The sequence below is a fragment of the Chlorocebus sabaeus genome, chromosome X (genome assembly GCF_047675955.1).
Source record: "Chlorocebus sabaeus isolate Y175 chromosome X, mChlSab1.0.hap1, whole genome shotgun sequence".
Lineage (NCBI taxonomy): Eukaryota > Metazoa > Chordata > Mammalia > Primates > Cercopithecidae > Chlorocebus > Chlorocebus sabaeus.
The window spans coordinates 12260662-12286636 of NC_132933.1; the positions used below are offsets into that span (position 1 = coordinate 12260662).

A 25975-nucleotide genomic window follows, 5' to 3' on the forward strand; every position below is an offset into this window, starting at 1 on the left:
GTCATGAACTGCCTTGGTCTGTTTTGTGCTGATACAACTGAATATCTAAGACTGGGTAATTTATAAATACAAAAATGTTTCTCCCACAGTCCTGGAGGCTAGAAAGTTCAAGACCAGGTCATGAGGATCTGATGAAGGTCTTCTTGCTCTATCCTCACATGGTGGAAGTGAAATTTTCTGATGACATAATCTTACATAATTACAAATTTGCTGATAACATAATCTTACATAAAAAAATCTAGAGACTTTAATGGAAAACTGTTAGAATTAATAAATGAATTGAGTAAAGTTGCAGGATACAAAATCAACATTAAAAATTAGTAGCATTTCTATGTATTGGTAACAAATAATCTGAAAAGAAAATTATGAAAACAATATGATTTGGAGTAGTAACAAAAAATTAAATACTGAGGTGTAAACACCACTAAAGAGGTAAAATACCTGGATACTGAAAATGTAAAACACTGATAAAAGAAATTTAAAAGATACAAATAAATGGAAACATTTTTCCTGTTCATAAATATTATGAAAATGTCATAATTGAATCTCTAAAAAGTAGAAAGATTTTTTTGTGAGGATCAGTGTCAAACAAATAAGACATTTATTGACTCTTACCATGAGCCATACACTGTTCTAAGGTCTTTACATATATTACTTTTTTAAATCTTCATCACCATTCTATGAAGCTAGCATAATTATTATGCTCATGTTATAACTGAGGAAACTGAGGTGAAGGCAATTTAAGTAACTTGCCCAAAGTCATACAATGATAAGAGATGGAGAGCAAGTCAGGGACTTTAGATTTTGCATTGCTAGCCATCACATTGCACCTGAAACCTTCTGATACATCTATAGTATGTTTGAAGGGAGGTTCAACTCAATTTTGAAATTAGTTCCACCCATTTAAATATATTCTGAAATACATCCACTTTTCAGTTAGGTTTCCAGGTTTCCTATGGATATAATTAATATTGTTAATAAGATGTAGCTTGTGGAACAAGCTCCCCGTAGAAGAAAGAGTCAAGACGTGAAAGTTAAAAAAGACTTTTATTTGATTTCTGGCTCTCTCACTTACTGAGCAATTTATTTGTCTTAGCCTCAGTTCTTCAGCAACCAAACCAACATAATTTTATTGGCTTCAGGATTTCTACGTATGCCATTCAGAGTCCTAGTATGATTCACATGAAAAAGGAGTGATTGGGAAGGTTCAGTGAAGATATTATTTATAAGACATAAGAAACCAGCAAGGCTTCTGATCAGTAATGAGGAGCCATTATCACTCCTCAGCTTGAAGGATCAATGAAAAGGAGATACAAGAACCCAAAGAAATTGTCTTTCACTGTGGATAGTATAAGGCTGCTGAAGTGGAGCTGGAAGCTTTAGTTGATGGGCACCCACAAGTTCTTGGTGACCATATGGGAGGAAGCCAGGAGAACAGATTCCTGCCCTTTCCCTCCTCCCTTGCTACAATCTCCTGAGTCTTTTCCACTGAATCCAGCAGAAGCCAAAGGGAAAGAGAACCAAGTTGTTGCAGCCTATACAAATCAGACCCCTGGGGTACCAGGAAAACAAGGGTGAAGAAAGGATCCACAGTACACACACTGATAACATTATAAGATGAACATTACATGTGAAAATGCTGTCATGCAGCATGGGCTTAATAATTATTAATTTACTTTTTTCCTATAGTGGTCATTTTTTGTTTCTGCCAGCTCTGCATTGCATCCTCCTCTTTCAGTAAAATCAGCTTTCCTTTAATAAATACACTAATCCTGGGATAGTAAGAGGGCTCCATGTAAAAATATGTCAGTGCTTGAAAATTTTATTTTTAGGGAGAGATTCTATAGCATAGTGGTTTAAACCAAGGGATTTAGAATGAGAGTGCCTGGGTCTGAATCACAGTTCACTTACTAGCTGTGACCTTGGGTAATTTTTAGGAGCTTGCTGAGCCTCAGTTCTCATTTCTGCATAAATGGAGTGTAATACTAATAGTGACTCAACAGGGCGATTTTGAAAATTAAATAAATCAATATGTATATATAAGTACATTATATGGTGACTATTAAAAATAGATGAGCCTGTATGCAAGACTTACCTATTATTTTTCCATGTGGTCTTGTTAATATTGACATTCAGGTAATCCACCCACTGCCTTCATGACTGAACCTCCCTTTGGATAGGTATGTGTCTCTGGCTGGGCTAATCTGACTTTTTCTCCTGAGAAGTTGAATTACACACTGAATGACACAAGGTTAAAACAAACTGTTGATGCTGAAGTCACTCTGACAGCAAGGCCCTTAAGAAACTGCGAATTATTTCTCACTACGCAATCCCTGGAATTATCCTGGTTTTATACTTCCAGATTGGTCACTTATTCCTTCGATTTTTAAACAAATTTTTTTACTTTTTATATTTTAAACAACTTTATGGAGATATAATTCTCATATACTAAAATTCACCCATTAAAGGCATACCATTTAATGTTTTTAGTACATTCATAGGGTTGTACAACCATTGCCAAAATCTAATTTTGGAATACTTTCATCACTCCCAAAAGAAACACCTTACCTTCTTTGGTACTCACCCCTTCATTCCCTTCAACCACCTCTCTCTAGCGCCTGACAATCATTAATCTACATTCTGTTCCTACAGATTTTAGACAAGGGTGCCAAGAAAATTCAATGATGAAAAGGTAGTATTTTTAAAATATGGTGTTGAGACAACTAGATGCCCACATGCAAAAGAATGAATTTTTACCCCTACCTCACAGTCTATACAAAAATTAATTCAAAATGTTAAAATACCTAAATAAAGGAAGTGAAACTCTTAGAAGAAACATAAGTACAAATTTTATTCCTGTGATTTGTGAGTTACCTAATATCCTTTCAACAATTTCCTTTTAGCGTTTTGGGTTTGTCTAAAATTCTGTTTTGTTTTATTGTTATTGTTGTTTACTTACTTGCAAGCACAGGACTCTACCATATAGCTCTCCACCCCTGACTCCCTTGCAGTTAGAACATCATAATACTGATAGGAGTAATATAGTGTTTTCTTCCTCAAAAGCATCCCCACTACCACCTACATTTCCACCCCAGCTACATGAAGGTGAATGTGTGGCATGATTGAACTAAAACAAGTTATCTCAGCTTATGTCTGATTGGATCTGAGAACACCATTGTAGGTATCTTCACCTGCCAAGTGGCAATTGACTATTTCCTTGAGTAAAATGCAACACTGCTAAGAATATTCGTGAAAGTTTTTATTTTGCAATTTGACTGTAAGATTCTTGCCTAATACTTTGAGCAGGACTATTTTTCTACCTCTTGAGAAATAGACCAGACTCCCTGTGTTGTTGACCCTAGGTTATTACCCTTATTGAAAAACTAAATTTAGGCTTAAACTCAAGAGCATTTTTTCTAAGAGTTTTCCTGAGTCGGCAATGCTAATCTCCATGGTATTTAACTAGTCAGTCTCTGGCAGTGTTTTGGCATGTGTTCTTACAGGGCTAAATGAAGTTGCAATGAACTTAAAATAAAAGACAAATAGAAGTTGACAAGTTGTTCAGTTTGGCACCGTGACCATTAAACTCAATGTAAGGAACCAGACGAGGCTGCTGTGAATTCTGGAATGAAAGAATGGAATTAAGAGAACTTATCACAAAAGAATACTAGTGACTTGCTACTTAGTGATAGTCTATTTATTAGGCATTTCAATTTAACTTGTATGTCAGCAATTTTAATTTTCCAAACAAACTGAACAAGAATATAAAAACCCTTTAAATAGAAAACCCGTATATATTTCTCTGTGTCTGTGTGGTGGTGGAGGAGGAGGTGTTGAAGGAAGAAATCGATCTGATATTACCATCAGTAATATGGCATTCTTACCGTAAGAGGGTCAAGGATGAATACGTGTATTCAAAGATCTAAAACAAACAGGTCAAATGACAATGGTGTTTGCTGCTTTGCTGCTTGAATCATAAATGGTAACATTCTTTTACTTTGCACATTACCACAGCTGTTCATTAAATCACATAAAAGAAAATGCAAATTGCCTTCCCCATAAAGTAAATGCAAGAGTATTCTCAAGGTTGGACCATCTTGCTGAGAAAGTGTACAACAACTGTAGAATTCAAATAATAACAGTAACAAAGCCTTCTGTTGTATAGGATGGAAGATGCACAGTTTCAACAATTTGCAGGATTCTTTTTTTCTCTGAGCAAGTCAATTGAACCACATGCTTGAGAAAACACATTTTTGATATTCTAGAGAAATAATTACAGATTTTTCACATGAGAAAAGTGCAGATAAAAAACAGCAATTAGTGCACCGATATCCATCTAAAGAAGAGAATAAGCTTGTTGTTAAGTGTAGGCAATAAGACAGATAAGGATGTCAAGTAATGTATCAACATATGTGGGAAAAAAAGAAGAGTATGTAAAAATAGGAAGTAAACTTACCATCTCCTCTCCTGCTTTTTTCTTTTATATCTTTTGCTGCTCCTGCAATGAATTGTTTTTTCCTACCTAAGCATAAAATGCTACAGTCTCTTGTTATCCAGCCCCATATACATTTATACTTTACTATACCTTCTTCTTGATGATTCCATTTAGTCCTATGGCTTCATTTGTTATCTATTCTACATATACGTAACTTCCACATGTATAACTCCAGCTCAGACATTTCTTCTGAATTCTAGAACAAGTCTCCATTTGTCTCCTGAATGTGCCTACATGGGTACCTGAAAGGCATAAAAAATTCAGCTTGTCTGAAACTAAACTCATGATCTTCTTTCCCCAACATGCTCTTCTGGCAACTCCATCTCAAAATGGCACCACCATTCATTTATCTGTGAAAGTCAGAAACCCAAAGCTCATCCTTGATATTCCCATTTCATTCGTATCCCACACGTCATTCATTAGTGGCAGAAGCACAATTTAAACCAATATAGTAACTTTCAGTTTAGTACAACTCCACTATTCCACAGAGTAATAAGGACCCCAGAGTCTAATGAGCAAACATTTAATAGATTTAATCTCATCAGACCTATTTTCTCTATATTTAGTTACCAGTATTTGTTCATAATGCATTCCCAGGGGGAGGGTAAGGGGACATGTACTAAAGAAGAATTGTGAAAACTGGGCAATATTCCCAGAGAGCTCATTTTAAAATGTTAAAAGTTCTTAATTACCTTTCACTTTGAAATTTAATTGTTTATTATAATGTTATGGGATACTGAGTGAGACTTTTCCTAATTCTCCAGAATGAGAACCTCCAGTCTACAGCTGAGGATAAAGAGGCTCTAAGAAACCTATATTCTTAAGATACCTGTCAAAAATTTTGGCCCAACACTTTCCTAAGGACTCACTAAAATTACCAAGTGGTAGCACATATTGTACTAGTACCTCCAACAATCATCCCCAAATTTTTCCTTCCTCTAACTTATCAGTATATTTTTAAAAACTGCAGAAGAGAGAACAAAATAATCAAAGTCAAGAACAATTGTTGCAGGAGTGACCGGGGTTGTGTGCAGGTATCACCCAACCAGAATGTACTCTTGCCTTGGTGCTGAATCAGGATACTGGGGGGCTCTTGCTATGCCAGATAGAAGCTTCATGTTTGCTGGATCGTAGAGTTGAGAGGCTGAGTTGGATGCTTCATAGGAGCACTGATGTGAGAGAGGGAGAGAGAGAGGTGATATAAAGTTATTGGCTATTTGCCAATGAGTAAAGAAGTATTTCAGTATTTCAACAATGTTTCTCAGTGAAGGGAAGATATTGGCATTGGGATATCACTATTCTCCAGGGACTGCCCATGCACTGCAGGACATTTAATATCTCTTACTCCTGGAAATTAAATGCTGTTTCAGTCACTCTGAGACAATCAATAATCCCTTCACACATTTTAAAAGGCTCCCTGAGTGGTAGGGCAGTACTGCACACCTTGTGACCCACTTCCGTATGTACCACACTAGGGAACTATACAACTAAATAAATCCAGGGAGCTTCTGAAAATCTAAAACATGAGCCAAAAAGGGAGGCAGCACTTTGATTCCTTTTTTGCAGAGGAAACCTGATGGCCAAGAAGAGTTAACAGAAAAGAAGCAATACAAACAGCAACAAAAATCATCACAGCCAGGAAGTAAAGAGACTTGTTAATACATTCATTTGCTTCACTGTCCGTCCTCCTCAACACCCTGAACGAATTAGGTCTTGAAGAATTAGGACAGAAGAAGTATCTACCTCAGATTCTGCCCTGCCACACCTAAACTACCAGCATTCCAGTTTAAGCTTGTGATGAAGGGAAAGGAAGAGAAAGAAAACTTTGGGGATTCTGGGGGAAGTATGCTGCTCAAGTGATGGGGGCACCAAAATCTGACAAATAACCACTAAAGAAATTTGTCATGTAACCAACCACCACCTGTTTCCCAATAATCTATGAAAAAAAATATATATATATATACACACACACATGATCATCAGATTCTCCAAGGTTGAAGTGAAAACACAAAAGGTAAATGCAGCAAGAGAGAAGGGACAGATCACCTACTAAGAGAACCTCATCAGGCTAGCAAGAGACTTGTCAGCAGAAACCCTACAAGCCAGAAGAGATTCAGTGCCTATATTCAACATTCTTAAAGAAAAGAATTTTCAGTGAAGATGTTAATATTCAGTCAAACTAAGCTACATAAGCAAATAACAAATAAAATCCTGGTGGGACACATTGGCTAGTGCCTGCAATCCTGACACTTTGGGAGGCTGAGGCAGGTGGATCACCTGAGGTCAGGAGTTCCAGAACAGCCTGACCAACATGGAGAAACCCCACCTCTACTAAAAATACAAAATTAGTTGGGCGTGGTAGTGCATGCCTGTAGTCCCAGCTACTCGGGAGGCCGAAGCAGGAGAATTGCTTGAACCTGGGAGACAGAGGGTGCAGTGAGCCGAGATCGCACCAGTGCACTCCAGCCTGGGCAACAAGAGTGAAACTCCATCTCAAAAAAAAAAAAAAAAAGAAAGAAATAAGATTCTTTTCATATATACAAGCAAATGCTAAGGGAATTCATTACTACCAGAGCTGCCTTACAATGCCTTACAAGAGATCCTGAAAGGAGTGCTAAATACAAAAAGGTAAAACTGTTACTGTTTACTACAAAAACACAATCAAGTACACAGACCTGTTATACTATACAGCAGCCACACAAACAAGTCTGCATAATAACCAGCTAATAACATGATAACAGGATCAAATTCACATCAACACTCACCTTGACTGTAAATGAGCTAAATGCCCCAATTAAAAGGCACAAAGTGGCAAGTTGGATAAAGAGCCAAAACCTGACAGTATGCTGTCTTCAAGACACGCATCTCATGTGCAATGACACCCATAGACTCAAAGTAAAGAGATGGAAAAAATCTATGAAGCAAGCAAACAAACAAAAACAAAAACAAAAAAAAACGGGAAAAAAGCAGAAGCTGCTATCAGTTTTAATTCTTTAGTGAGGGATTTTTTGTTTGTATCAGTTTTAATTTTTATTAGTGAAGGTATAGGAAACTGGGTATACTTTTGTTATCCTTGTGGGAGCATTGAAAGATTGAAAAAGAAATTCAATCATTCTTAAGGTAAATTTGACATCATATTTCAACAAACCTGAAAGGTACAAGGTAGCTGAGATGATTTCTATTGGTAGGCATTTACCCCAAAGAAATGATCAGAGATGAGCATAAATGTTGTTGAAATATTGTTCAAACATTGATCCAAGTGTTATTCACAAGTGAAGACATTTAGAAACATCTGAAATGGCTTGGGGTGAATATACAAATAGAGTTTGACCAAAAGGTAACTGTGATACGGCTGTTAAAGATTTTTTATGGAGAATCATTTAAAGACATTGGGAGATATTCATATGATTAAGCAGAAAAAAAAGCAAAATGTAAACCAGAATATACATTATTATCCTAAATTTGCTTTAAAGTGTGTGTGTGTTAGTGTGTGTATGTGTGTGTGTTACACATTAGAATATTAACAGTGGGGATGCAATTCTTACTATTTTTACATTTCACTCTTGTAGTAAAAAAATAATGAATAAGCTTACAATAATGAATATTTATTACATATATAATTAGGAAAAATAAACAGGAAAATAGATTTATTTTAGAAATCCAGAATTCATTAATTGAATTGTGGGACTGGGTGCATCTGGATATGAGGCGATCTCTCATTTAATAATGGTAAGGGTGTCTGGTGTACTGCAGCAAGAAAGAGAAGCTGACAGATGCGGTTGTGAGAAGCAAGGAAAAAGCCAAAGATGCATTTCATACAAACAATAATATTAGCATTAACAGATAGTTAAGGAAATGAGAAGTTAGAGCAAATTTGGGAAAAGATGATGATGTGCAAGATTTCACTGGTAATCTAATGTCTTGGTAACCAGCCATTGGACAGTGCAAAGGCAGTCAGGAATGACAAAATCATGACTTGAGAGACGTTCATCAGGATGTTATAAACAATATGGAAGTAGAAGAGGTTTCAGGGACAGAAATTTGAGGATAAAAACAGAGATATAAGAACTACACCTAAGGAACATGCTTCATTTAAGAGGTTTGTTAAGAGGAACCTGTTAAAACAGTAGTTAGTGATAGGTGGAAAACCAAAACAGACTTTAAACTAACAAAGATCCAAAAAGACAAAGAAAGTCATGACATAATAGTAAAGGGCTCAGTTCAACATGAAGACCTAACTACCTTAATTATATACTCACCCAAGACAGGAGCACCCAGGTTCATAAAGCAAGTTCTTAGAGACCTACAAAAAGACTTAGATAACCACACAGCAATAGTGGGAGACTTTAACACCCCAGTGACAGTATTAGACAGATCATTGAGGCAGAAAATTAACAAAGATATTCAGGACCTTAACTCAACACTTGACCAAATGGACCTAATAGACATCTACAGAACTTTCCACCCGAAAACAACAGGATATACATTGTTCTCATCACCAAACGGCATGCACTCTAAAATCGACCACACAATTGGGCATGAAACAGTCCTCAGCAAATTCACAAAACAGAAATCATACTGTCCATACTCTTGGACCACAGTGCAATAAAAATAGAAATCAATGCTAAGGAAATTGCTCAAAAGCATACGGCTTAATGGAAATTAAACAACCTGCTCCTGAATGACTTTGGGGTAAATAATAAAATTAAGACAGAAATCAATAAATTCTTTGAAATTAATGAGAAAAAATATACAACATATCATAATCTCTAGGACATAGCCCAAGTAGTGTTAAGAGGGAATTTTATAGCACTAAATGCCCACATCAAGAAGTTAGGAAGATCTCAAATTAACAACCTAACATCCCAACTAGAGGAACTAGAGCAACAAGAGCAAACTGCAAGCTAGTAAAAGACAAAAAAAAAAAAAAAAAAAAAAAAAAAAAATGGAGCTGAACTGAAGGAAATTGAGAAACCAAAATCATACAATAGATTTAATTTTAATAACAAAAAGTGACCAGAGAGTTATGTAATCTGTGCAGTACTTCATTAAATGACAAGAAGTGTAGATTCAATGAGTATGGTTGAAGGCAATGACTAGAGAAAAAATTAAAAATTACTTTATGTTTGTATCTCAACAAGTCCAGATACCACAAAATACTGATTTTAATGCACCTTTATCATCTCATGAATTCCCTTAATTCAGCTCTTTTCCTTCAGATTTAAATATAAAGCTATTAGACCAACATCTAAATAAAGCTAACAATTTATATCTTTTGAGAGACTAACTTTTTCTCCCTGAATTATATAGGCAAATCTGATTTTATTGCTTTTTACTTTTATTTAGCTTTGAAGATATTGCATTTTTTTTTTTACAAATTAAAAGTTTATGGCAATCCTGCATTGAGAAACTCTATCGGCACCATTTTTCCAACAGCACATACTCACTTTGTGTCTCATTTTGGTAATTCTTTTTTTTTTTTTTTTTTTTTTTTTTTTTTTTTTTTTTTTTGAGACGGAGTCTTGCTTTGTCGCCCAGGCTGGAGTGCAGTGGCCGGATCTCAGCTCACTGCAAGCTCCGCCTCCCGGGTTCACGCCATTCTCCTGCCTCAGCCTCCCGAGTAGCTGGGACTACAGGCGCCCGCCACCTCGCCCGGCTAGTTTTTTGTATTTTTTAGTAGAGACGGGGTTTCACCATGTTAACCAGGATGGTCTCGATCTCCTGACCTCGTGATCCGCCCATCTCGGCCTCCCAAAGTGCTGGGATTACAGGCTTGAGCCACCGCGCCCGGCCTCATTTTGGTAATTCTTGCAATATTTTAAACTTTGTCGTTAGTGTTATAACAGGGTGGTATGTGATCAATGATCCTTAATTTTACCATTGTAATTGTTTCAGGGTACCACAAACCATGGCCATATAAGATGGCAAACTTAATAGATACATTTTCTGAGTGTTCTCACTGCCCCACTTCATCTCTTTCCCTCTCCTCTGACCTCCCCATTCCCTGAGACCTAACAATATTGAAATTAGGCCAGCTAATAATTCCACAATGGCCTCTAAATGTTCAAGTAAAAGGAGGAGTCACATGTCTCCCGCTTTAAATCAAAAGCTAGAAATGATTAAGTTTAGTGGGCAAGGCTTGCCAAAAGCTTAGATAGGCCGAAAGTTAGTCCTCTTGTGCCAAACAACTATCCAAGTTGTGAATGCCAAGGAAAAGTTCTTGAAGGACACTAAAAACACTATTCCAGTTTCATTGATATGGAGAAAGTTTTAGTGTTCTGTACAGAAAAATTGAACCAGCCACATGACTCCCTTAAGCTGAAGCTTAATGCAGAGCAAAGCCCTTTCTCTCTTCAAGTCTATGAAGGCTGAGATAGGTGAGAAAGCTGCAGAGGAAAAGTCTGAAGCCAGCATGAGGTGTAAGGAAAGAAGCTGTCTCCATAACAAAAAAGCAGCAAGTTCTCATAAAAGTTGGGCAATAAGTTATCCTAAAAATCTTGCTAAGATAACTGATGAAGGTGACTGCACAAAACAAAATATTCTCATTAGAAATGAAACATCTTTCTATTGGAAGAAGATGCCATCTGGGACTTTAGTAGTTAAAGAGGAGAAGTCAATACCTACCTTCACCACTTCAAAGGGCAGGATGACTCTCTTGATAGGAGTTAATACAGCTTCTGACTTTAAACTGAAGCCGAGGATTATTTATCATTCCAAAAATCTTAAGGCACTTAAGAATTACGCTAAATCCATTCTGTCTGTGCTCTATACATGGAACAAACATAATGCGTTTGCACATCTAATAGACTACAGTGGAATACAAACACAATTTTTGTTTTGGTTTTGGTTTTTTTGAGACAGAGTTTCAATCTTGTTGCCCAGGCTGGAGTGCAGTGGCGTGATCTCAGCTCACCGCAACCTCCCCCTCCTGGGTTCAAGCGATTCTCCTGCCTCAGCCTCTCAAGTAGCTGGGATTACAGGCATGAGCCACCATACCCAGCTAATTTTGTATTTTTAGTAGGGATGGGGTTTCTCCATGTTGGTCAGGCTGGTCTCAAACTCCTGACCTCAGATGATCCACCTGCTTTGGCCTCCCAAAGTGCTGGGGTTACAGGTGTGAGCCACCGTGCCCAGCCCTGCAAACACAATTTTTATATGCACCAGGAAAACGAAATTTTTGTGTTACTCACTTTATTTTGATACTTATTGTGGTGGTCTGCGACTGAACCTTCAATATCTCCAAGTTATGCCTGTATTAAGGTTATGAGACCTGTGCAACAGTATGTATGATTTTCTGTTTTCCTCGCATGTTATTAGCTATGTGTTTCCTCTCATGGTATTAGCTATACAGGCAGTATAAAATAAATGTAAAAATTCAAATAACTGTACAATAAAACTTGATGTTCACTAAGAATTGCAACACTACTCAAGTTGAGCTGATGTTTGACTGGAAGCATCACTAGGAAAGGACTCAAAATATATAATACAGTACTGATTTTCTGGATGTTTTACATCCATTCAAAATTTGATGGATGATAGACGGTTTAGGGATTTAACAGGAAAATGTCTTAAAGTGTGAATTAGGCAAAATCTGAGCTATGAAATGTGAATTCCATGTTGTTAATAATAACCTATCTGTTGTTGATATGAGGGGGAGACAGCAAGGGGCTCACCTGCTCTGTTTTACTAGCAATCTATACCCAAAAAGCTGAGGCCTGAAAACTCACTTGAAAGTCCTTATTCTTATAGATCAGTATTGGGATCTCTTTCATTATGCAATCCTCACTATTCAAAGAGTTGCCATAGACCTACCAGTCATTTAAATCAAAGCTTTTACATTTTAAGTTTTAAAAAATTGGCCAATGGACTCTATTATGAGTCTCATTAAAAGTATACACATTCTTTTCAAAAGAATGAACATAGATACAATTTTGATTACAGTTGCTATTCATGGACCAGCTCCCAAACTATTCAACAACCCCAGGTAGGATAGATTGTATTTTACAAAAATCACAGCACCAGTAATGATCTCATCCTGCACGTTCGTCTTACGACATGAGGTTCACACTCTGCCATCGAGAGGGCTGTGTTCATTCTTTTTAATTCTGGGAAAACCTTTGTAATGACCAAGGAAAAGAACAAATTTAAACCCCTACTTCACAGTATAAACAAAATTAACTTGAAACGGATAGAAGGGACCTATATGTAATAGCTAAAACTATAAAACACTTTGAAGAAAATATTAGTGTAAATATTTATGATGCTGATTAGGCAAAGACTTCTTAGATATGACAACTAAAGTACAAGCAAGCAAAGAACAAATACATAAGTGAGACTTCATCAAAATAAAAAGGTTTTGTACATTAAAAGATACCATCAAGAAAGAAAAGAAAACCCACAGGATATGAAAAAAAATTCTAACTATATACCTTATAAGAAACTAGTATCTGGAATATATTCTAAAATTTTACAACTCAATAATCAAAAGACAAATAACCCCATTTTTTAAATGGGCAAATGATTTGAATAGCCATGTCTCTAAAATGATATAAAAATGATCAATAAGCACACACAAAAAATGCTTAACATCATTTGCCATCGGTAAAATGCAAATCAATACCACAAACTTCATATCCACTAGGATGGCTGTAACAAAAATACAGATCTTAAGTATTGCTGGGATGTGAGAGAATTGAAACATTGTGCATTGTTAGTTGAAATTTAAAATGGTACCTCTACTTTGGGAAACAGTTTATAAGAAAAAGAACAGCAAAATAAGCTCAAAGAATGTAGACATAAAAATATAATAATAAAGGTAACAGCAGCAATAAGTAAAATTCAAAAATTAAATTAAGGAACACTCTGGGCATAGTGACTCATGCCTGTAATCCCAGCACTTTGGGAGGCCAAGGTGAGATCACTTGAGGTCAGGAATTTGAGACCAGCCTGCGCAACATAGTGAAACCACTTCTGTACCAAAAATTTAAAAACTGGCCAGTTGTTGTGGCACACCCCTGTAACCTCAGCTAATCGGGAGGCTGAGGTAGGAGGATCCATTTTCAGTTTCACGCAACACAAAATAAAAATCATAAGCAAAGTATTACCAAAGTGCATAAAGCAATATATTCAAAGGAAAATACATTGTAACTAAATTGACTTTATCACATAAATGCACAGTTGTTCTATCATTAGAGGCTCAAATAATGTAAATCGAAATATTAACAGAGAAACAGATTTACAAAACATGATTTGAATGGCCTTTTAACATTTGGTAGAATTCAACATCAATTTGTTATTTTAAAAAAGTAACTATTTTAAGAAATTGAGAGTATAAGAAAAATCCTCATAGTCTGACAAAGGGATGTGCAAACAACCAAAGTCAATATACACTTATCCGTGAAAGGTTGAACTACTTCCCCTTTGAGAACAGGATTAAGACAAAGATGCCTGGTTTTATCAGCTGTACTCAACATTATATTGGATGTTCTATCCAGTTCAGAAAGCAATCAAAAGGAAATGAGGAATGAAGAGTGTAGAAAAAAAAATGTGTAACATTTTTGTGTTTAGACAAGCCTAACAAATCTACAGATAAATCATTAGGATTAATGAGAGTGTAGCAAATTTGTGGGAAACAATCAATATTCAAATATTAATTGCATCCTTTCCTTCCCTTCCCCTTTTTCCTTTTCCCTCTCCTACTCTCCTTTCCTTTTTTTCTTTATGCACACAGTAGAATACTACACAATCTATAGCCACATATAAACATTAATGAATCATTTCACAAACCAAATGGAGGGCGAATAAAGTAAGACACATTATAACACATTATACACTATTCTATTTAAATAAAGTGCAAAATCTGTTTAAACTAAAGTATATATTTAGGAGTGCAAACCTAGAAGGTTAGACCGCAAAGAAAATCCAAAAATTATAGATACATATTTATTTTTAGTACTTACGCAGTTTTTAAAATGTGCTACATAGTACTATAAAATAACAAAAGATCTCAAAAAAAATTATGTATGAGACAGAGTAGCATGGATAAAGAGGCGATTTCACCTTTGGCTCTGTATATTTTTGTGTTGTTTAAACATATTACACAAAGAATACACATTTTATATGTATCATATATGTAATTTACTTTTAAATATCAATATAGATTTTAAAAACTATAAGAATACCCAAAAATTGTTCATATAAATTTTAAGAAAAAAAATATTTCAGAATGAGAGAAGACACAATGATTAGAGGCAAAACAAAAAATAAAAAGCTAAAACATTTGAGGGCCCCCATTAGTTTGATGAAGCTAAAGTAAAGGGCACATGTGTGGGGACAAAGCAGAGCTCTCTGTAATCTGATCTCTGAAGGGCTAGGGCTATACCACTTAAATGTGGTTTGAGGTCACACACACTGAACCACATGGCAGTACTCTTTTTACTTTGACCCTGGTGCCCAGACTATGATCTAAACCTCATCATAGCTTGTAATAAATTCCATAATTATTAGCAATTCTAACAACAGAGAGCCAAAGAATTGATGAGGCCAGGAGAAAAGGTCTGCCCTTTAATCAGAAGCTATACATTCAAGTCACCTTCAAGGCAATTTTCTGGGGCAAAGCACTGTCCATGCATTTATATGTGGTTAATGAGTAGTGAAAACCCTTTGGAATGTTGAGAGGCCCTTTTCATTTGCACACAATTAGGGTAAAAATGAAATGGGCTGATTAACATTGAATGACATTATTCTGTTATCTTTTTCTATCACATCATGCATGAAAACCAAAGATCTCTTTGTCGTAAAAGGGACTAAATTGCTTAATCCATGAATTTATAAGCTTGCATTTTTCCCCTCAGAGAATTTGTCATGGTTTCTGAGTTCTCAAAAACTCCCAGAAACTGATAATGCAATCAATTGCATATGAAACCTCAAAATTCATAGCACAAGACTAGTCGAGAAATTTAAGTTCAGAGGAGGAAGAATGAAAGGTAAATGGTAAATGTTTAATTTGGCAATTGAACCTTAAAAGATATATGTTTCCCGGGGATACGGGCTACTGTGACCAAAACAGCATGATACTGGTACAAAAACAGGCACATAGACTAATGGAACAGAATAGAGAGCCCAGAAATAAGGCAACACATCTACAGCCATCTGATTTTTGACAAAACTGACAAAAACAAGCAATGATGAAAAGACTCCCTGTGTAATAAATGATGCTGGGATAACTGGCTAGCCATATGCAGAAGACTGAAGCTGGACCCCTTCCTTACACCATATACAAAAATCAACTCAAAACAGATTAAAGACTAAAATGTAAAACCCAAAATTATAAAAACCCTGGAAGACAACCTAGGCAATACCATATTGGTCCTAGGAATGGGCAAAATTTGGACAAAGACACCAAAAGCAATCACAACAAAAGCAAAAATTGACAAATAGAATCTGATAAAACTTAAGAGATTCTGCACAGCAAAAGAAACTATAAACAGAGTAAACTGACAATCTACAGAATGGGAGAAAATATTTTCAAACTATGCATCTGACAAAGGTCTAATTATATCCAGCGTCTACAAGAAATTTAAACAAGTTTATAAGAGAAAAACAACCCCATTAAAAAGTGGGCAAAGGACATGAACAGACACTTTTATAAAGAAGACATACATGCAGCCAACAAGTCTGTGAAAAAAGCTCAATATCACTGATTGTTATAGAAATGCAAATCAAAACCACAATGAGATACCATCTCACACCAGTCAGAATGGCTACTGTTAAAAAGTCAAAAAATAACAGATGCTGGCAAGGTCTCAGAGAAAAGGGAACCCTTATACACTATTGGTGGGATTGTAATTGAGTTCAACCATTGTGGAAGTCATTAGGGTGATTCCTGAGAGAGCTAAAGGCAGAACTACCACTTGACCCAGAAATCCCATTACTGGTTACATACCCAGATAAATATAAATCATTCTATGTAAAGACACATGCATATGAATGTTCATTGCAGCACTGTTCACAATAGCAAAGACATGGGATCAACTTAAATGCCCATCAATGACAGACTGGACAAAGAAAACATGAGATATATATATACACACACACACATACATACATACATATATATATATATATGTATCATGGAATAGTATGCAGCCATAAAAATGAATAAGATCATGTCTTTTGCAGGAACACGGATGGAGCAGGAGGCTATCAATCTAAGATAACTAATGTAGGAACAGAAAACCAGATACTGCGTGTTCTCAATTATAAGTGGGGAGCTAAATGATAAGAACTTAGGAACATAGAGAAGGAAACAACAGACACTGGGGTCTACTTGAGGGAGGGGGGTGGGAGGAGGGAAGGAGCAGCAAAGATAACTATTGGGTACTGAGCTTACTACCTGGGTGATGTAATAATATGTACAACAAATCCTCGTGATGTGTTTATCTATGGAACAAACCTTCACAGTTACCTGTAAACCTAAAATTAAAATTTAAAACAAAGAGTTTTAAAAGACTTCTTAAGCATGGTTTTATATGTGATTCTAGGCAACTGGACATGAACCATCTCTAACTGTTTGCTCTGCAACTATCCTGTTAACTGCTTCCAGCTTACCCACAACTAGGCCATGGGATTCATATAAAAAGCTTCATAACTCATGGAGTTCCCGTAAGCCCAAGCCTGCAGCCTCATTTTTTTTTCCTTCTGCAGTCTTTAAACCATTTCATGCAGTCTCAGCCTACCTTTGTATTGAGTCTGGAGTTGGCTTCAAACCTTAAGGATGCTGCCTTTGCTGTAAGAATTATCTCAGTTACCCATCTCCCCAAAGAAGGATGCAGTGCCCTAAACTACACTCTGTCCGGGGCTTATGCAGGGAAAGCACTGCCAGGCAGATCTACAATCACACTAGTCTCCACTTCAAGCCCTAAAGGTTCAAAGAGACAGAAATCAAACAATGTCTACAATTACTTCAAACTTTTGAACCACTATCTTCTAAAGTGGAGGCCCTCAAACTACAGCCCAGTGTCGAAATCCAGCCCTTTTTACTGTTTTCATATGGCCCTTGAGATAAGATTAGTTTCTCTCTATTTAAAGGGTTGTAAAGGAAGAAGGAGGAGGAGAACAGAAAGGAGGAAGAGGAGAAGGCAAAGGTGGAGGAGGAAGTGAACAAAGAAGAAAATGAGGCATATGCACTGAAGACCATATGCAGCCTACAAATCCTAAAATGTTTACTATCTGGCTCTTTACAGACAACAGTGTTTCCTGACCCGTGTTCTAAACCACAAACTTCGTCTTTTCAAGCCCTTGCATAAAATGCTCCCATGGCTTTCCATCACTATCAGGATAAGGTCTATATTCGTCAACATCTGACCCTAATTATCATTTAGTCCCTGTCAACTTGACCCCAACATACACTCCCTATTCACAGAGCCTGAATTACTTGCTCTTTTGTGAACATAACATAAACTTTCATCCCATTGTACCCTTTTTAAACATTCTCTCCTCTCCCTGGAATACCCTTTTCCTCTGGCCCTGTTGGAAAACTCTTCCTTAAAGGCTCAGCTAAATTGTCACTTCTCTAAAGCATTCTCTGAGTACCCCAAGCAGAATTAAGATCTTCTCTGCATATCCACAGCATTAAGTTATGCCTTCTATTAGTTCACTTAATATATTACTCTCTGAGCCACCACTCTCAGCTGGGACTGAAAGGTTTACCATTTCCATCTAGCTGTTTATATCATGCGGACAGCCTAAAAGCAGTCCTAGGTTTGAATTTACTTCTGCTTCTATTTACTGTTTACTTAATTTGGGAAAACAAAAAGGATAGATCGACAGTCCCAAATTAGATGAATTGTCACACAGTTGAAAAGAATATAGTGCAGGCCTAGAAAATGGTTTGAGGAAAGAATCAAAACCTTACCTGCAAAGTGAAGACACCTTAAAAATATTCTTGGGAAAGAAAAAGTTTTCATTTTATAGATATATGAGGCACTCCATTCCAAGAAAATTGATGCTATGCTAGAAAGTCTACACGCAGTACTGACATGATTAAAGGAATAAAAGGGAAAAATGGGAAAAGATGAAATAAATGGCTAGATACTAGGGGAATATGAAGAAATTCACATGAATGTCTACAGTACTCTAAATAACATGATCATTCATTTGTAAAGATGAACTCAAAAAATAAAATTCGTTATATTATACATACACTATTTAATTGTATGAAAATGGTCAATAAGACAAAGTTTTTTTTTTTTTTGTTTGTTTTTTGAGATGGAGTCTAGCTCTTGTTGCCCAGGCTGGAGTGCAGTGGCAGGATCTCGGTTCACTGCAACATCTGCCTCCCGGGTTTAAGCGATTCTCCTGCCTCAGCCTCCTGAGTAGCTGGGATTACAGGCAAGTGCCACCACACCCAGCGAATTTTTATATTTTTAGGAAAGATGGGGTTTCACCACGTTGGCCAGACTGGTCTCTCATCTCCTGACCTCAGGTGATCCACCCACCTCGACCACCCAAAGTGCTGGGACTCCAAGCATGAGCCACTGTGCCCAGCCAAGATGAAATATTAACATGGAAAAAGGTTCGTGGAAAAGAAGTAGGTTGAAAATATATATGGACTATGACTTTTTATGTCACTTATTCGAAATAAAAGATAAAACACCCTTTATGTGTGTATGTGTGTGTGTAAATGTCTACAAAATTTTACAAGGTATGCCTGATTAGCAAAAATGTTTCGTTCATAAATAAGGGAGGAGAGTTTGGGGTTGATAATACAAGAGAGTCAAAGGGCATTTTAACTGTTACCTTTACTTGTGAATTGCTTGACTTCTTAAAAATAATGAGCAATTTTTTGTCAATTTAAATTAAAACCAACAAAATGTACATTCACATCATATCCAGATCCTACAAGATATAACATTTCAACAGGGTCTTAAAGAATAGGTGATATATTCTCACTCATTTAGTTTTTAAATTGTCTTTCTTGGGTTTTAAATATACATAATAAAAGAAAATCATAGATGCTGAAATAAGTATTCCAAAGCTCAAACACAAGCTGAGAACATCAGAATTAAAACCACACAGGTTAAAAATTATTTTCTTTAAGAACGTTGAATGTTGGTGCCCACTCTCTCCTGGCTTGTAGGTTTTCTGCTGAGAGGTCTGCTGTTAGCCTGTGCAGCAAACCACCATGGCACACATTTACCTATGTAACAAACCTGCACGTTCTGCACATGTCTCCTGGAATCTAAAATAAATTCAAATTAAAGAAACACACGAACTAAAGCCGTTTCCATTAAAGGTGAATGAAACAAACAATAGATGGAAGTTGGGTTACCATGGAAGCAACAGAAATGAACATGTAGAAAAAAAAAAAAAGAGAAGATTTTCTGCTCAGTCACGTCAAAGTCAGGTGTCTAGTCTGTTTCAGTGTCAGATCCTGTAAGAGATGAGGATGTTGGGCACTGAAGGTGGACAGGGTTTCATAATGAAGGTCCAGAGATTGCCCTAGTCTTGCTCAGCCAATAAAGTGCAGTGGATTTTTTTCTGAGTGCAAAATTTAAAATAGGGCTCCACGTATTCATTTCATGTACAGCAGAGAAGGCAGACTGAGTGGTGAGACTTTTGCTGAACTTGAGAGCATGAGGTCAAATCGGACTTGAAAAAAGACAAATAAATTAGAAGACACAGATATGTTTCAGTATTCAAGTCAAACAACGTTGAGATGGATGCGGTGCTGAAGTATAGTGGTCCAGATAGTTCTGACACGGCCAATGATGGCTTTGTACTCCCCTTTGAATGTAGCAAGGAAGAAATTGTTCAGTGCTTCTCACGGTTGGAAATCATGCCAAATGGCATAAGACTGATCGTGGATTTCCAGGGAAGGAGTACAGGGAGGCCTTTGTGCAGTATGCTTCACAGGAAATAGCTGAAAATACTCTAGAGAAACACAAGGAAAGAATAAGACACATGCATATCAAAATATTTAAGAGCAGTAGAGCTGAAGTTAGAACTCACAAAAGCTTATGGCCATGCAGTGGCCAGGTCCCTATGACAGACCTGGGGCTGTCAAAGGGCGTAACAGCATTAGCAGAGGAGCTGACTTTGAGCGGATGGGGTGTGGTGCTTATGGTGGAAGTTATGGAGGCTATAATGATTATAATGGTTATAATGATGGCTCTGAATGTGGGTCAGATAGATTTGGAAGAAACTTCAATTACAGTTTTTTAGGAATGTCTGATCATAGACATAAGGACGGTGGCTGTACCTTCTAGAGCACAATGGGACACTGTACACATGTGTGGATTACCTTACAGAGCTACTGAGAATGATGTTTATATTTTTTTTCCACTGCTCAATCGTGGAGAGTACACATTGTAATTGGTCCTGATGGCAGAGTAACTGGTGAAGCAAATGTCCAGCTTGTAACTCAGAAGACGCTGTGGCAGCTATGTCAAAAGACAAAGCAAATATGCATCATAGATGTGTAGGACTCTTATTGGATTCTACAATACACCAAGTGGTGGTGGTTATGGTAGCCAAATAATGGGAGTTATGGGCTTGTCAAACCAGTTCAGTTACAGTGGTCCAGCCAGCCCACAGCTTCTGTGATGGTTATGGAGGCAGCTATAGTGGCTAGAGCAGCATGAGTGGATACAATATCTAGCATGTCTGATATGAGTGGTGGATGAAGAATGTAATTGATCTGATCACAGACTCTTGGCCAACTTTTTTCAAGAAAAAAACTTCAGTTTAACAGTTTTTGAAATACAAGCTTGTGGTTTATGCTTACTCTCTAAGTGGAAATCCGGATTGTTCTGCAGACTTAATTAAGGCTCATTGTTTTTGAACACAGTACTCCTCTAGGATGTAACAGTGAAGTTGAGTAAACTATAACTGTTAAAAAAGTTTTCGTTTTTCTCAAATTAGTTATATTGTACAATGTACTGAAGCAGTACACGTATTTAGGTTAAAGCAGTTGAATTAAGTTAGTTGTTACCCTTATACCATGTTACATTGAACACAGTTTGGATGCATGTTGAAATATATGCTTTTTTTTTTTTTTTTTGTAAAACTCAATATAGGAGCTGTGTCTGGAATTAAAGTAAAAATTTTTGGCATGTTTTTTAATTCTAGTTTCATTTAATAACCTGTAGGGCATGTATGTTTAAGCTTTATTTAAGTTAATGGGAAAAAATTAGAGATCCAATACCAATACTTTAGGATTTTGTCTTGGTGTTTACATGAAATTCTTAGGCCTTGATTTTAATCTTTCATTGTATTGTGATTTTCTTCTAGCTATACTGTACCACATGAAACTTGCCAAATCTTTCTCTTTTTTTAAAATTTTTTGAGACAGAGTCTTGCTCAATCTTGGCTCACTGCAGCCTCTGCCCACCGGGTTCCAGCGATTCTCCTGCCTCAGTCTCCTGGGTAGCTGGGATTATGGGAGCATGCCACCATGCCCGGCTAAGTTTTGTATTTTCACTAGCGATGGGGTTTCCCCATGTTGGCCAGACTGGTCTCGAACTCCTGACCTCAGGTGATCCGCCTGCTTCGGCCTCCAAAACTGCTGGGATTGCAGGCATGAGCCAGTGCACCCGACCAATCTTCCTGTTAAAAACTGGAAGAAGAAGAAAAAGAAGAAGAAGAAGGAGGAGGAGGAGGAGGAGGGGGAGGGGGAGGGGGAGGGGGAGGAGGAGGTAGCAACAGAGAGAGAAGGAGGAGGAGGACAAGGGAAAGGAGGGGGGTATTATGACTTGGCACAACTAGTAATATCAGGTTAGAATAGATCGTCAGGGCTATCATATTTTGTAATCCTTGAAAATCAATAAAGTTGAATAGTTAATTTCAGTGCAGGCTAACTTAAAATGTAAAGTAATTTTCTCCTCTTTGATTCATAAATTCATTTATTCGTTAATCCGTCAAAGAGTTACTGAGTGCCTAAGATGTGCCAGACCCTGTATGCTGGGTGTGAAAGATACAGAAAAGAAGTAACTCATGCCTTTCTTGTACTTAAAAAGCTCAGTCCAACCAAGGCCTTTATGTAGAGTCAATGACTTGTAAGAGACTCACTGGCTGTCTGGGACAATATTGTTCTCTTTATTTCTCCTTACTGTTGGTTAAGATTTCCCCTCAATATATTACAGATTCAACTCCTTTTATGTAGCAAGAACTGGCAGTGTGGAGTGCAACTGTTCACCACCCGTTCACCATCTCTGCTTTCCGATTTCCAACGCGGAGTTTGGCAAACTTTTAGTGTAAAAGGGCCAGATAGTAAATACTTTAGGCTTTGTGGGATAAAAGTCTAGGGCATTACATAGGTACTTATATAACCATTTAAAATGTAGAAACCACTCTTAGCTTGTAAACCATATGAAAACAGGGCCAGATTTGACCAATAATTTGCCAACCCTTGTTCTAGTAGAAACATCTGAGGATGAGAGAGGGAAGCAGCAAAGTTGTTATTCCTACTATTTAAGGTCAGATATAATAAAGAGCAAAATAGGCACGGTCCTTGCCTTCACAGAGTTTACAGAGCAGGCACATAGCTAGTCCATAAAGGAGGTCTTCATATCTAGTAGCAACTGTAATCCCTTGAGGGTGTATGTTTATCCCATTTCTCTTGCATGTCACAAAAAGAGCAGCTATTTGAAAGCTTGTCTTACACTTACACCATCATTAAAATGAACTACTTGCATGTCTGTATCCTCACTAGGTTACAACCTCTGATAAGCCAAGGAGCATGTTTTATTTATCTTTATATTCTTAGTTCCTAGCACTCCCTGCCTTGTGCATATGTTATACACTCAATAATTGCTTGTCAGATGAATGGAACTAAACTGTTTTATCACATTATGTGTGTGCCTTTTTAGGTGGTCACTTGTCTTTTGCTAGAGTTAACTGTGTTGTAAAAAAAGACTCTGAATTCAAAGCCTTCACGTTTGAGAATGGAAGGGGGCGTATATTCACTGCAGTTGACATCAACATAAGGTCTAAAAAAATCTTTGTGACATCCTATATTTTCAGCTGGGATTTGCAACAAACTATTGTTTTCCTTTTCTCCAAGAAAAACTCTACCTAATAACAATTTTCTTGTTGGTTTCACCAGGAGACTGTTTGCACACTCCTCTTACGAGATCGATCAGGCCTTACATCTTTCTTTCCTTATTATTTCATAAAGGAAAAGGACAGCTTTTTCTTATGTTGACTATTCTGTCTCTGTGACCTGTGGGTAAAACTAAATACACAGGTAGTGACAACTCAAAAGCCCGTCTGGATGGCTGAAACTGACATGTTTCTATTTGAACATGTGTGAAGTTAAACGTGCCCTTGTCAGCATAAAAGATGCAAATGCCTTTAAAAGTATACTCTATTTTTACCAGTATAAAAGGAATGCATATTCATTCTAGAAAATTTGAAAATAATAGAAAAATGGAAGGTAAGGGAATAGACTGTGTATATACTCACCATCTAAATATGTCTGTTATAATATTTTTCTCAAGTTTAAGCTTTATGTGCCTCAGGTTTTTCATCTATAAATTCATTTATAAATCTATAAACAACAATACCTTCCTTAAAGTGTTGTAATGAATCTTAAAATAATCAATACATGTATAATGCCTAAAAAATATTTTTTCTTTATTTAAAAAGCTTGTATTTTAGGTTCAGGGGTACATGTGCATGTTTGTTATATAGGTACATTTGTTTCATGGGGGTTTGTCGTACAGATTATTTTATCATCCAGATACTAAGCCTAGTACCCAATAGTTATTTTTTCTGACACTCTCCCTTTTCCTACCCTCCACCCTCAAATAGACCCCAGGGTCTGCTCTTCCCCTCCTAAAGGAGATTTTTACACAGAGTACATGCTCAACAAATGTTAGATAAATAGTACTCCTCATAGTGAATATTATCTTTTAGTGCCTTAACTTGTTTTATTATCATTATATCATAATAACAAACATTCCTTATGTAATTAAAAATTTTACTTAACATATTTGGGAGGCTGAGGCAGTCAGATCACGAGGTCAGGAGTTCGAGATCAGCCTGGCCAACATAGTGAAACCCCGTCTCTACTAAAAATACAAAAATTAGCCGGGCATGGTGGTGCACACCTGTAGTTCCAGTTACTCAGGAGGCTGAGGCAGGAGAATTGCTTGAACCTGGGAGGCAGAGATTGCAGTGAGCCGAGATCGTGCCACTGTACTTCAGCCTGGCAACAGAGCAAGACTCCATCTCAAAAAAAAAAAAAATTTTTACTTAACATAATTATAGTCCAATGCCTCCAACCCATTGTTACAATTAGTAATAATACAGAATATTATATAAAAGAACTCCTAACTCTTGCTTATTTTATAAAACAAACAGAAATCAGTTACAAAATTCATAAATATTAACATTGTTTGAAATGTTGATCCTACTTAACCACAATTGCCAGAATAGCCTAGAAAAGTCTGTTCATGAAATATTTGTAGAAAACAGCTAAGTTTTCAACTATATCTAGGTGACTGTAAGACCACTTATAAAAAGAACATGCTTCGAAACTGTCCAACAATTATTCATTTTTACTAAGCTTCAAATAGGTAATTGCATATTTGAATACTTATGGGAACTGAATCTGAATATTCAACTCTAAAGTAACCCATCAAAGTTGCCATAATTTTCTTATATTTTCTCGAATCACGGACTATAGATTACTCTTCATCAGTTATTAACTTCTTTAGTGATAACATTTTTTAGTTTATTTACTGTTTGTCCTCAACCTTCTCCATATTTTTTCATTTCAGAGACAAAATTAATGAGTAAAATAGCCAGTGGACAGGAGTTATTCATTAAAATTGTGTTTACAAATGCAAAGTATGATAGGTAATTCTGGTAACTGCCTAGATGAGAACTACATGAATGAAGAAATGTAAGTAATAACACCAACTTCCCAGGCAATAAATTAGCACTTTACTTGAAGTGTCAGTTCCCACAAGAAATACAAATAGTAAATATTCATAACAAATAAGTTCAACTTGGTTAAGGGGTTAAACAAATGCAATATTTAACAAACATGAGATGCAAATTTTTGTATAGAAAAGAAGAAAAAACTAAATGAAATAAGTCCCAATCCTGGAAAAGACTGAAAAGTAATACGCTTATTTATGACTAGCATAATCCTTTCAGTGAATAATTTGGTGATGTATATCAGGGTAGATAAAATAATTATACCCTCTGGCCCAACAATTCCCCATGTGGAAATTTACCCTAAGTGACTAATCAAAGCAGCGAAGCTATGTAAGATTGCTTTATTAACATGCCATGGTGGATGGCAGAGCAAGATGGCTGACATCGATGCAGCTCTCTTCCACAGAATGGAACCAAAATAGCATGTAGATATTCACACTTAAAATAGATTGTGAAAGAGGGAACACTGGAATACAACAGAGCAGTGATGGGAAAGCACTGATAGCAAAGAAGAAAGAAGCAAGGCAGCCTGCT

General features: G+C 36.7%; 1 pseudogene; it reads left to right on the forward strand.

Moving 5' to 3' along the window:
* The first annotated feature begins 19943 nt into the window (after positions 1 to 19943).
* Positions 19944 to 21155, forward strand: LOC103232695 (heterogeneous nuclear ribonucleoprotein H2-like; annotated as a pseudogene).
* The last annotated feature ends 4820 nt before the right edge of the window (positions 21156 to 25975 follow it).